Source organism: Nannospalax galili, unplaced genomic scaffold (assembly GCF_000622305.1).
Source record: "Nannospalax galili isolate Female #2095 unplaced genomic scaffold, S.galili_v1.0 scaffold641, whole genome shotgun sequence".
Classification (NCBI taxonomy): Eukaryota; Metazoa; Chordata; class Mammalia; order Rodentia; family Spalacidae; genus Nannospalax; species Nannospalax galili.
Window position 1 is genome coordinate 2,335,022 of NW_008345311.1, and position 14,462 is coordinate 2,349,483.

The following is a 14,462-nucleotide window of genomic DNA, read 5'->3' on the forward strand; positions in this document are numbered from 1 at the left end:
CTGCTCTTGCAGAGGACCTGGGTTCAGTTCCCAGAACCCACATGGAAGTACTTACAAACATGGAGGCAACAAACTCATACACATAAAATAAATAAATAATATAGTATTTTAAAAAAATTGTAGATGAAAGAAATCAGTCATAAAAGATCAAGTAAAAGTATAATCAAACTATACTAGCAGAAAGTAGATTATCAATCATTAACCCCAAGAGTGAGGATGAGTGGATAAGCAATTGTGAGGCAAAAAGTATGGGAATTTTTTTAACTAATTAAAATATTCTATAATTAACTGACTGTTGTTTTACATGTCTTTAAACAAATAAAATCCTTTGAATTATACACTGAGATTAAGGAATGAAATAAAATGTGAATTATATATTATTAAAATAATAAAAATGAGATATCTATACAGGGGTTAGAATGGTAAAATTTTATTTTAAAATAAAAGATTGACATAGCAAAGTCATGAGAAGTTGTGATGCAACTGCAATGTTTATCCTTTAAGGTGGGAAAAAGAAAATATTTCAGCGAGTTTGGAAATTTGAAAATCACAGGTAAAATTTTCACTTGTGATATGATTAAGCAATCTTACTTTAAAATATATATCTAAGAAAAATGGAAGCAAAAGTTCATACAAAGTTTCTATCAAAAGTCTTGTATTTGCTAAATTTATGCTGTGCAGATCAGGAAATAACACAAATTCCCATCAGTTATTTGATGTAAAAACAAATTATCAGATCTTTATTAAGTTAATTCTGTCTTAGAGTTTCCATGAACAGGAAAAATGATTCCAAGTTTCATGAAACTAAATGAATGATATCAGACTGAACAAGATACATATCATATAGTCTGGAAAATGCTTTCAGTACTTGCAAGAGAAAGGAAGATGGTAATCGAGTCCAATGCATAACACAGAACTATTACATGTGATGAAAAACTATCATATTTTAATTTCGGTAATAATTATATGGAAACATGTATTTGTTAATTAAACATCAATAAATCTAACTTGTAAAGCCCTTATTAAAATTAGTTTTCTTAAACTGAAATTTACTCCAAGTATGTGGGAAAGTTTAGCATGAGAGCTGCATGTGACTGTTTATTGAAGTAACATAATTATCACATAAATATTTATATTTATTTTTAGATTTTGGTTACATTTATTATTTATTTATGGAGTGTGTGTGTGTGAGTGTGTGTGTGTGTGTGTGTGTGTGTGTCTGTCTGTCTGTCTGTCTCTCTGTCTGTGTAGCCACGGATGCCGTAGTGCTCTTGTGGAACTCAGAGGAAAGATTGTGAGAGTAGTTTCTTTCCTTCCACCAAGCTAAGGCATATGAGGGCGATGAGTGAGTTTAAGGTTAGGGGTATTCTACACATGTGTCATTGTTCTAAATTAGCACAATTATATAAAATATAGAAGACTATTTTATCTTTTCAAAATATGCCCAAATATTTCAGTAAAGGAACACATATTTATCAAAAGTTTCAACTGTTACTCTGTATAGACTTGCACTATGAAATATTTAAAGAATATTGAAAACATAATTCAAATATAGCACTAATTACCTGAATACAGAAGGAATAACTCATGAAATAAAAACATCCACACACTTATCAAGGTTAATTTGTAGGCTAGTGTAATATTAATTCAATAGAGAAAATGCTGCTTATCTTGAATAGTGTTGGGAATTGTTAAAATATTTATAAGTACTTAAGCATATTTTGTATTTTATATGAATTCATAAATATCAATTTCATATTGATATGTAATATAATATGTAAGTATAAATTAAAGAAATAAGCCATAAAAGACATAAAAGCTATACTATAAAAAATTTATGTACTCAACAATCCACAATTCAAGTTTTTTTTGTATTTTTATAATTTTTAAAATATATTTTATTGAGCTTTTGTAATTTCATGCAACAATTCTTAATCAAATTTAGACCCCTTCCCCCAGCCATACCTCCCCCATCCCACCACCGGATGTCATGTATTTCACCATGCATGTTAAGTCCTATCCAGTCAAGCATTTGTACCCATGTGTCCTTCAGTGTAAATTCATCCACTGGAGTCTAGTCAGCCCATGTAGAAAGCTTATGTAAGGCATACTCTCCCTCACCCAGTAGCAATCAATCTCCAACAGTTCTCTTGGCTTTTCATATTCTTTGTGTTTTTGTATTGCTGTTTTGGCATATGGATATTCTTTGTTGGTTATGCATCCAACAGGAACTTCTATTCTGCTTTTGTTCAAGTTAATTTTGGTTTTGTTAATATTGTTTATGTAGTTTGGTTACTTGATGTTCAGGTATGGAAAAAAAATTGGTGGGGGTTTCAGGTTCTTTCAGGGTAGCAGACTGGTCTGGGTGGATGGTGGAAAAGGGTAGTGGGAGCAGGTAAGCTGGTCAAGTTTGTAGGAGGGCTGGGTTGTGTCAGACAGATCAGAAGCCAGTGGAGTCTCTGCTAGGGAGTTTAACTAGTATGGGTTACGAAGCTAGTCCAGGGATCTGAGGTGAAGGTATTGGAGCCCACCTGATTCCAAGGCTGGCAGGGGACAGGGTGGGGTGGATGAGAAGAATGGAGTAGAGATGTGGTGGGCAGAATCAGACTTACCAGAGTCCCAGCTGAGCAGGTCTGTCCCCCTGATCCAGAGGCTGGGAGGCTGTCAGTGAGGGGACCACCTGGGGAGGGATTCAGGGTTCTATGGTAGGGTTTTTATCTAGTCTGGGTTAGGAAGCTAGTCACAACCCAGATGTGAGGTAAGAATTGGAGCACACCTGGGACCAAGGCTGGCAGGACAGTTCAACTTGATTTTAATTAATTAATTAATTAATTAGTGTGTGTGTGTGTGTGTGTGTGTGTGTGTGCTTGCATGTGTGTAGGTGCACAGGTGCTATGTAGTATATGTAGAGGTCCGAGAACAACTTCTGGAGTCGGGCCTATCCTTCTTACATGTGAGTCCCTGGGATCAAACTCAGGTTGTCAGTCTTGGCAGCAAGAGCCCTTAAGCACAGAGCCGTCTTGCTGAACCCATTCATCCAAGTTTAAATGGAAATAATAAACTTGGAGAGCTATTTATTCTGAGTATAGTAAACTAATGGTTACATTTTCTCATGCTAAATATATTGAATATGTTAATATTTTAAAATTTTCCATCTCATTCTATATCTACATCACTTAAAAGTAAATTAGGAAAATAATAAGACATTTCAAGAAGAAAAAAACAATAAAAAGATAGAATGGTATATAAAATAGAAACAAATACAAAATGAACATTTAAACTATTTTGATTTTAAGAAACAAAAAAATCTATAATATCAGTTAAATTATTGTTTTTGATGTTGCTTGGATCTGTACACTTACAATTGCAATAAAAATAGTACTAAAGCAGGCAGCATAGCACTCAGGGAGGTTGAGGCAGAAGGGTCATGGATTCAATGCCAGACTGAGCTTTGTTTTGAGACTTGTCTCAGAAAAGGTAAAAAAAAAAAGGAAAAAAGAAAAGAAGAGAAGATATGAAGATAAAGCTCAGTGTTAGACCATTTGCCTGTCAATCCTAAGGCCTAAGGTTCAGTACTCTGTATAATAATAATCATTGTTGTAGATCACTATGACTGCATAGTTTATTTTTGTTCTGTAGTAGGCAATCTTTTATATTGTTGGTAAGAATGCAAATCTGTTTAAACTTTTATAACAAAATTTTGACAATATATAATAGTGAACTTTAAAAATAAATATTTCCCCTTTCCCATATCACATTATCAGAATTTGTGCTAAGAAAAATGTCAGAAATAAGTATATCTTTATTTCAATGCTATTTTAAATGAAATAATGTAATAAATTTATGCTGTAATGTTCAGTATTTGATGGCAATAGGTATTTTGTTTTTTATTTGTTTTTTGGGTTTTAGAAATTATTTTTGTATGTGTGTGTGTGTTTTTCATACAGAACAGCTCAAACAATCATCTTTATACCCCCATCCCCACTATTACCTTCCCATATTCTGCCGCCACTGTAGCCCATATACACTATCAACCCTGTTAAGGCCCACTCTGTTTTCAGTGTCCCCAGCCGTTTCTCAGTGCAAGTCCACCACTGAGGTCTAGCCAGCCCATCTAAAGCCCCTTATTTTAAGAAGATAAGCTGTTCCTCATCTAGCAGCAATCAGTTGCCAATATTTCTTCATATAAGACTGGGGTCTGCTGTTCATTTTCCCAGTTCTATGCTGGGTTTTTGGCTGCCTGAGTTTGCAGGGGACCTGTGCATGCTGACACCATTGCCATAGAATCATATGAGCAGGTTTCCAGGAGTTTGTAGAACTCTGTTTCCATACGGTCATGCACTTCCTCCCTGACTCTTCCAACTTTCTGCCCCCTCTGCCATGATGGTTCCTGAGCCTTGGGTGTGTGAAGTTTAATAAAGGAGTCTGTCAAAGGACCAACATTCAGCAGACTCTTGATCGCTACCCTTTGGCCATTTGTGAACTTTTGTTTTCCTGGACTTCTGCTGCATGAGGGAGCTTCATAAAGAGGACAATAAAGAATGTCTTTGGTTGGTTTCTTTTGAGACAGAATTTCACTCTATAGCTAGCTCAGGCTTGCTTGAAATTCATTAAATAGTCCAGGTTGGAGCGGGCAGCGGTTGCTGGCGCCGACCGCGAGGGCAGCAAGCCTGGACTGGAGCAGCCGCGCGTGACCAGACCAGTCTCGTAGGCTCCTGCCCATGGGCCCAGTTTGGGCGCCAGGCTGGTTGATGGCGAGATAGACTTTCAAGTGTGGACAACAAGGCCAGAGACACCCAAATTAAGATTGTGGGTTCTGAGGAGTGTGGAAAGCACTGAGACCTAAAGATGAGTGAGCTTGACCAGCTGCGACAGGAGGCCGAGCAACTGAAGAACCAAATTAGAGATGCTCGAAAAGCATGTGCAGAGGCAACTCTCTCTCTCAGATTACATACAACATTGACCCAGTAGGAAGAATCCAGATGTGCACCAGGTGAACGCTGAGGGGGCACCTGGCCAAGATTTATGCCATGCACTGGGGCACAGACTCCAGGCTCCTTGTCAGTGCTTCTCAGGATGGGAAACTCATCATCTGGGACAGCTACACCACAAACAAGGTTCATTCCATCCCTCTGTACTCCTTCTGGGTCATGACCTGTGAATACGCTCCTTCTGGGAATTACTTGGCCTGTGATGGCCTGGATAATATCTGTTCCACTTACAGTCTGAAAACTGGTGAAGGGAATGTGCATGTGAGTCATGAGCTAGCAGGACATACAGGTTATCTATCCTGCTTCCAGTTCCTGGATGACAATCAGATCGTCACCAGCTCTGCAGACACCACGTGTGCCTGTGGGGCATTGAAACGGGCCAGCAGACAACCACCGTTTACTGGACACACTGGAGATGTCATGAGTCTGTCTCTGGCTCCCAACACCAGACTGTTTGTTTCTGGTGCTTGTGATGCTTCAGCCAAGCTCTGGGATGTCCCAAAAGGGATGTGCCGGCAGACCTTCACAGGCCACGAGTCTGACATCAATGGCATCTGTTTCTTTCCCAAAAACAATGCCTTTGCCACTGGCTCAGATGATGCCACCTGCAGGCTGTTTGATCTCCGTGCAGACCAGGAGCTCATGACTTACTCCCATGACAACATAATCTGCAGGATCACCTCTGTCTCCTTCTCCAAGAGTGGATGCCTCCTCCTCACTGGGTACCACAACTTCAACTGCAACTTCTGGGATGCACTCAAAGCTGACCGGGCAGATGTCTTAGCTGGACACAACAACTGCTCAGCTGCTTGGGGGTGACTGATGATGGCATGGTTGTGGCAACAGGATCCTGGGACAGCTTCCTCAAGATCTGGAACTAAGGCCAGTAGCAGGTGGATGCCATGGTGCCTGGAAGACCATTCCAACCTTAAAGCATTACAGGGATAGCATAGCCTAGCCAACCTTACTAAAGTGGACACCCACCCCTCCCCTCAGAACTTCTAAAGGGCAAGCTCTTTTTTTTAAATTCACTTATTGCTGAAACCAAGAGCACAATTCCCACTAAGAGAAGGCTCTGTGCTGTAAATAAGCAGACTGTGCATTCCTCCCGGGGCCATTTGTTTTCTTTTTTGTCTTGGGTGAATCTTAAAAGGAAATACCACAATAAAAAATGTTAACCAGAAGGTAACCTGAGTGTGACTGAGACAGACATGCCTCCTCACCAGTTCACTCCAATTTAGATCAGTGATCTTGTTTTGTGGCATTCATGCAAAACAAGTTGGGGACTTTGTTATCTTGTAATTGTTTCTAAATATCAAGTCATTGATAGCAGGATTTTGGAAACATTCTCACATTTCCTTCTTATATATATTCCTTTATGTTCAGTAGTTAACAGAACCAGAGCAAATGGCAGTCTGACCTGTCAGTGACTCAGTTCTGTCCCTGGCTCTTTATTTTTGTTTCATGTCACAGATGACTGTTGTGCACAAACATGGCATAGAAGAGAAAAATTCAGAAATAAAGTAGTCAAGTACATGTTGTGGTGGCCACCAGTGCTTGGTTAGAGTCCTTCCCCTTTGCTGAGCAGTGAACTCACACCTGGCATCCATCCCTTCTGACATGTCCTACAACCACCTAGTTTCTGCTCTTACCTTGGGTTTCCTGTGAAGCTGAAGGAAAGTTTGTAGTCATGTGACACTAGCCATCCACCCCTGCTGTCAGGGGCTTGTTTTCCAGAGAGATGCTTGTCCTGTGCGTGGATAGTCAGTTGGTTATTTGTGTATGAAACAATGTACAAATCAATGTTTGGAAATAATGATCTCAAACTTTTTAAGTTAAATTTTAAACAGTTTGATTGTTTGCCCTATTGGGTGGGTTTACTCTTAAAATCACATGCTGTAGAAATGCTCTAAAGTGCACATAAGACTCAGTCCTTAGATGTTCTTTTTCTTTTAAAAAATAACCTTAAAGTTGTAACTGTGGCGGCTCTGTCCATTACTGTTGCTACTCTGCATGTATATCGGAAGCAGCAAGCACTCTACACGCTTGAGTAGTAGGATACGTCAGTTTACTTTACTTTAAAGACAAATAAAACAGTCCTGTTGGGAATGATCGCTGTTAGAGTCCGGTTAGGGGAGCCGCCTGCTGCCTCTTTGCCACTTTCTAGATACCTGCCTCCATGAACAGCCTTTTGCGTCTGAGGCAGATCCTTTTTACACCATGCAGATCTTTGTGGTTTTCATCTCAAGCCGTCTTCAGCAGCAGCATTTGGACAGCAGTGTTCTATGGGCCCCCAACCCCATATCCTGCACCCTGTGACCCTCACCTTCCACCTCCTATCCCTGTAACCTGCACCCTTCAGGCAGCAGTAGCAGCTTCGCCATCCTGTTTTCAGCAGTGTCCTGTACAAAACTGTGCTGTTGACTGTGCAGTAGGCCTGGACCTGGCAAAGAGAACACAGTGAAGCCCCTTCTTCTCTCTCCACCAAATGACTCTGTAGAGCTCTGCACCTGTGCCCTTCTCACCTTTTGTATTTAATTTTGAAGTCTGGGTACTGCAAGGGGGCTGGATGCAAGGTAGAAACCATATTAAGCTGTACTGTTATTTAAGATGTAATAAAGCAGTTTGACATGAGGGGAAAAAATAGCCCAGGTTGACCTCAAATTCACAAAATTCTCCTGCCTTAGCCTCCCACGTGCTGAACGTATAGGTATGAGCCACAGTTCTTAGATCAGGCTGTGCTCTGCCTATGTTACTCCATATTGTATAAAATAATAGTTTTTTTTTTTTTTTTTACTGTGACTTGTCCTGAGAGGGTCCATCTAATAAGCAACTTTTGATTCCTTTTGAGGATGGAAGATAACTCTGTGCTTTGGTAGATATGTGAACCATGCCATCTATCAGGTACACCTTTGGCACAGACTGAAAGAATGAATTATTATTGGGACTAGAAAGGTTATAAATATATAAATTTATCAGAGCATGTTGGGACTGTACAGGTACATGAGTGTATTAAAATCTTATCAGGAAACCAGGCTCAAGAACTTATTTGATATACCATACAAAGGAAAGAGCACAATTCCTTTACTTGGATCCAATAAAGATATGGATGTCTAACACTACAATGGAACTATCACCAGCCCCACTGACCTCTCATCTGACCACCTAGTGAATGCATCAAGGCACCAACATGCAGAGAGCTCCTGATTATCCCAAGGACTTCAGTTTGTCCTGATACTCATTGCTGATACAATTTATTCAAATTGTAGTCTGCCTGAGCATGGTGGTGCACACCTTTCATCCTAGCACTCAGGAGACAGAGACAGGATGATAGATAGCTGTGGCATCAAGGCCAGCCTGGTATACATAGAGAGTACCAGGCTTGCAGGGGCTACAGGAGAACCTCTCATAAAAAAAATCAAATTTTAGTCTGGCCCACACTTTTGTCCATGCATTTGGACCTGCCATGCACCTGTCTCTTCATTTCTGTTCTTGCCCTTTATGCCTATAGCCACCATAGCCCTACACCTATCCTCAGAAATTGAACTCAACTCTGCTCTTCTCCTCAAACCTATTAACCTTCAACAGCCTGATTCTCTAGCAGTATCTCCAGGAACTCTCCTACCTGGGCTTGTTGTCTTATCGATACAAAAACTCTTTTGCATCCTTATCAGTTCTCCACATTTGGACTCTTAAATTACTGAAATCACTTGAAGTCTGCTGTGGCAAATTTAAGCACTTTTAAAATCTATTCTTTAACTTACATATATACACACAGATATATTTACTGTATGGTGTGTAATGTAACATCTAGAATTGCTAATTAAGATTGTAATAAAAGATGTTTGTCTAGGCCAGGGCTTCCAAGGAAAGAAGGGCTACATGACAAATTTCTGAAAATGAAACTTCTGTAACATACTTTTATCGATGCTCAATTCTGATATAGTAGAAAGACACACATGTTTCTCTATTTGACATAGTATGCTCTTGACACACAGCAATAGAAATCCTAAAGTTATATTACTAAATAACAAATTAGTTCCACAAATTATGTTCATTTGATGCTGTACTCATTTTGAAATTTTCACATACTGGGATTTCCTGTTACACATTAGCAGGACATGTTGCTTATTTTTCACTGCTGTGGTCACAACTGTGTGGAATGACTAAAGGTGTCTGAGCATTTTAAAATGAGCTATCATAATGTAATAAGATGTAAGGCATAATTAAATGGATTGTATTTAGAAGAGTCATATGTAAAGGAGACTTTGATAGGTATTTCCATATAATTTTATTAAATTCCTAATAACTCCTAGCATCGTAAAAAAAGGAAACTTTCAGTGCCTCAGTTTTATGGATGGCATGATGCAAACAATGAAGAGGGAAGTCTTGCTGATTTTAGGGGCCACGTGAATATCATTTGAAAGGCTTATTTTTTTTAAACTGTAGATGTTCTTTCTACAGGCAGGATTGGGAAGCCAATGATATAAAAAATGATTCCGGACAAAAATGACTGAGAAGTGTGGAAAATATTGTTAGATCAAGAAATCAAAGATTATGATGACAGTACAAGGTGGGATTATAATTTGGGAATGAAATTAGTATGTAGCAGTAATATGATTCTCAGGCTTAAACAGACTGGTGTCCCTTGTCTGGGGCTGGTGAGATGGCTCAATAGGGAAAAGGCTTTCTGCCCAAGCAAAAGTACTGGAGTCCCATTAACTCACACGATAAAAATAGAATCTAGGTTTATTGTTGCATGTCTATAACCTAAATTGGAAAGATGGAGACAGATGAATCCAGAAGACTTGCTGGCCTGCCGGTTTAGTCAAAACAGGAAGCCCAAGGTTTAGTGGGAGAACATATCTCAAAAAATATATTCATCATCACTCTTTGGTAAATTTTGTCCAGATTCAGTATATCAGAATGCAATTATCATAACCATGAAATTAAGAGTCCATAAAATAGAAAAGGAAGAAACACTCCCAAATTCTTTCCATAAAGTCAGATTTAGTCTAATTCCAAAACCATTCACATACCCAATAAAAAGAAAATTATAGAGCAATTTCTCTTATGAACATAGATGCAAAAATTCTCAGTTAATACAAGTGGAATGCAAGAATACATCAAGAAGATTACTCACCGTGATCAAGTAGGCTTCATCTGGGGATGGTTCACCAAACATAAATCAATAAATATAATTCACGACATCAACAGACTCGACTGAAACCACATGACTATCTGTCAGATGCACAAAAGACCTTTGGAAAAATCCAATATCCATTCATAATATAGTCATGGACAATCTAGTGATACAGAGAACTTATATTAACACAATAAAGACAATATACAGCAAGCTCACAGCCAGTATCATACTCAATGTAGAAAAACTCAAATCATTCCCTTTATATTTAGGAACATGTCTAGGCTATTCATGCTCTCCATTCTTGTTCAATATAATACTTGAAGTCTTAGAGCATAAGACTAATGAAGAAGATAACTTGGATACAAATTGAAAAGGAAGTCAAAATACCCTTATTTGCTGATGATTTGATTCTATACATAAAAGACCCTAAAGACTCTACCAGAAAATGCCTAGAGCTGATAAATACATTCAACAAAATAGCAAGATATAAAATTAAAACAAAATTAAATAACCTTCCAATAGCAACAACAAATATACCAGGAAAGAAATCAGGGAAATGATCATATTTCTGATAGCCTAAAAAACCATAAAATATTTTGGAATAAATCTAAACAAGGAATTGAATGACTTCTAATAATAAACTTTAAGACACTGAAGAAAGATGAAAAAGTTACCAAAAGATTTTTTTAAATTGTATTATTCTCATTTTTTAATTTTATGTGTATGTGAGTATTGCCTGCATATAGGTAAGTGCACCCATGTCGTGCAATGCCCGCGGAAGACAGAAGAGGCTGTCGGATCTCCTGGGACTGGAGTTATGGACAGTTGTTAGCTGCCATGTGGGTGCTGGGATTCAAACCCGGGTCTTCTGTAAGAACAACCAATGTTCTTAACCACTGAGCATTCTCTCCAGCCATCAAAAGATTTTAAGGCAGGGTCTCCCTGTAGCCTTGGCTGACCTGGAACTTCCTCTGGAGATCAGGCTTGCTGTGATCTCACAGAGATCCGTCTTCTTCTGCCTCCTGAGTGATGTGATTAAAGTCGTGGGCCTCTAGGCCCTGCTGGGGCCCATTTTATGAGAATACTAATATAGTTCATAGTTCATTACATTTGGTTTTTCATTACATTTTTCTTAGGCTTCCACAGTCTGGGGAAAGATAAACACTCAGATCCTGTCAGTACAGTTTTTGAACTAAGTGGAATTTTTACTGAGCAGATTACATATTGAAACAATCACATTTTCTACTTTTTATCTTTATCCCTTTTTCTTTGATTTTTTTTTTTTTTGCTTTTTGTATATGTACCACATTTCTTATTCAGGTGTAAAGAAAAATAAGATATTGTAATTTGCAAGAAAATAGGTGGGCTTGTTAAGGATAATATCAAAGTGGCTCTGCCTCAGAAAGAAAAATTCTGCCTCTATGCAGATCCTGGCCTGTAGAGTACACATGCATATGTGTAAACAGGTGTAAGTGCGGGTATAGTATACTACTTAGATATGTACCACATTTCTTATTCAGGTGTAAAGAAAAATAAGATATTGTAATTTGCAAGAAAATAGGTGGGCTTGTTAAGGATAATATCAAAGTGGCTCTGCCTCAGAAAGAAAAATTCTGCCTCTATGCAGATCCTGGCCTGTAGAGTACACATGCATATGTGTAAACAGGTGTAAGTGCGGGTATAGTATACTACTTAGAAAGGAGAATGAATGAGAGAGGACAATATTAGGTGAGAATGATAGTGAAAGGACTCAATGAGTAATGAAATAGGATATAAAGCTAAAGTTTTTTCAGTTCAACTGTGTCATAGGTTATTTTTGTGTGTGATGGATACATAACTAAAATATAATTGGTTGTGAATGTATAAAAAACTCTAAGTGAAGCTCGATTGCATCAGAATGGCCATTCTAACTTTATAGACGTTCACTGAGATGTACAAATTTTTGGAGTAGGAAAGTGCTTGAGTGGTTTCCTTAAACTAGCTGTGTGATGATTCTACTTGTCAGCTAATTTGAATAAAGTGATATTATTTAGTTGAAAATTTATATAAAAGATTTGTTTCCTTGTTTGAATAACTGGGACATGCCCTTCAGTTTTTTTTTTAAACTAAAATGATGCAATGTCTTCGATAGTACATTTCAATTAAAAGACTACATCCTAATCCTGTAATACTTTCAGAAGCATATCATTTCACTTTTTAAACAATTTAATTTCTCTTCATTAGTAAAAGACAGGTTAGAAACTCAACTATTTCTGTCCTATGTTCTCTGCATGAGTGTGGCCTGGCATGTTTTATTTATTGAATGGAAGGTTGGTATTTACATTTTATAAACCTTCTTTATTCATAGTTGTGTAATAAACAGGGACAGAGAAGGATTTTCTGCTTCTGATCAACAATACAAAAGACATTAAGTAATAATAATTTTAAAAAGCATATGAAATGTACCAAGAACTAGACTGCTTTGGAAAGCATTTTTCGGCTTCATTTGAACATCTGGCATTTTTACTTTGATGATGAGCAGAGGATATTATGGAATTTATCGTGGACCATTTTGCAGAGTCAGTTCAGTTCTATGGAACTGATATCAGTATGAAGGACACTGAGGTCAGAAATTAGCATGCACTGGAGATAATTTTTGTTTGTAGAGATATGAACTGAGGGTAATGAGTAAACACATTAATTTGAAGTTAATTCATATTTTATGAGTAAGCAAATATGTAAGGTAGATATTTTATAAATGTTGAGCAACCAAAATTTATTTAAGATAAACAGAATGTATTTATGTTTTATGCCTTATAAAGGTATTTATAAAATATTTGTTAAAATTGCATAGCATTTGATACTAGCTTATTATCTTATAATCCTGGTTTCAAGTATGAAAAAAATTAAAACCCAAAGGTAACATCTTATTTTGTAAATGAGCCAGTACCAAACACTTGGACACACACAATTCTCCACCCAAAGTATAGCAGAATTCACCACTGCTATTTACTAAAGTCTTCTCTAATCATATTCCATAATTTTAATATTTAGGTATAATCAAGGTGCCTAACACATAACCAGATGGCACTTCTGAAATCACAGGGGTATTATTGTTGAATCTTGAAAAATATGAGCATATTTTACCTTAGCTGCACAATAGATTTGCACTTGTTTATGTATTAAATGTATTAGATCAGTAAAATTATGTTTTCCTCAGTAATATAGGTTTTCCTGGGACATCACATATCTTCTAGCACAATTCATTCTACCGTGAAATTCTGCAGAATCTAGTTCACAACATGTGATTTCAAGGGAAAATGTTATAGAATGGACATGCTCAGAAGAAATTGAATGTAATTAGAAAACATAGAGTACCTGTGCTAGCTACTTAAGAATATCCTGATGTTTTTACTAGAACTAAGAACACAGAGAAAATATTAGTCAACCTGAGTATGAAATTTGAAACAATTTCCAAAAATGTACATGCATTTATGAAATGTAATTATATTTTCATTATTGTATGTCATAGAGTAATATACTATTCCTTGCCTGTTACTTGGAGATGTTGAACATTGTCATCTATAGAAGTGGAACTCATATGTATCAAATATAAAATATGTATGGAAAATCATAATAATATGCATATGTTAGTGAAGCTACAGAGAAATTCCTTTAAAGCTTTTGACGATTACCTGGAACCTGATGTGGTAGAGGTGAATGCATGTAATCCTAGTATTTCACTGTGTGGTGGAGACAGGAGAATTTCAAATTCAAGGCCAGGCTTGCTTACATAGTGTCTCAAAAGATGAGATAACTTAGAGCCATAAACATCTTTGAATGTTCAGTACTGGAGTATAACTACAATATAAGCAACAGAGAACAATAAGTTTATATTTTATTATTTTTAAATGTGCTAAATTTTGAGAACATCATACAATGTATTTTCATCATACTTCCCCTCTCCAGCTCCTCCAATATCCACCCCCACCTCCTTATTCTCCCAACTTCATATTCATTTTTCTTTTCTCATTGAGGCCATTGTGGCCCAAACACTCTTGTGTGTGGATCCTTCCCAGGTCATATCCTTAAAGAACATATATGCTTTCAGTCCTAGCAGGTAGCAAATGCCAATAACTGCTCCACTAATCATAGAAATTCATGCCAACCTACCCCCTTGCAAAGGCTTTTAATATTTTACCACTGTGATGGTTGGTTTTATCTGTGAACTTGATATAACCAAGAAATACCTAGGAAGAGAGTTTCTGTTGAGGATTTCCTTAGATCAGGTTGGCCTGTAGGCATGCCTATGGGAGACTATGTTGATTGTTAACTGATGTAGGAAG

General features: G+C 37.4%; 1 pseudogene across 1 annotated transcript; it reads left to right on the plus strand.

The window, feature by feature from the left end:
- The first annotated feature begins 4,781 nt into the window (after positions 1-4,781).
- Positions 4,782-5,872, plus strand: LOC103740880 (annotated as a pseudogene). The gene has a single exon (XR_001872650.2). The product of XR_001872650.2 is annotated as a guanine nucleotide-binding protein G(I)/G(S)/G(T) subunit beta-1 pseudogene (transcript).
- The last annotated feature ends 8,590 nt before the right edge of the window (positions 5,873-14,462 follow it).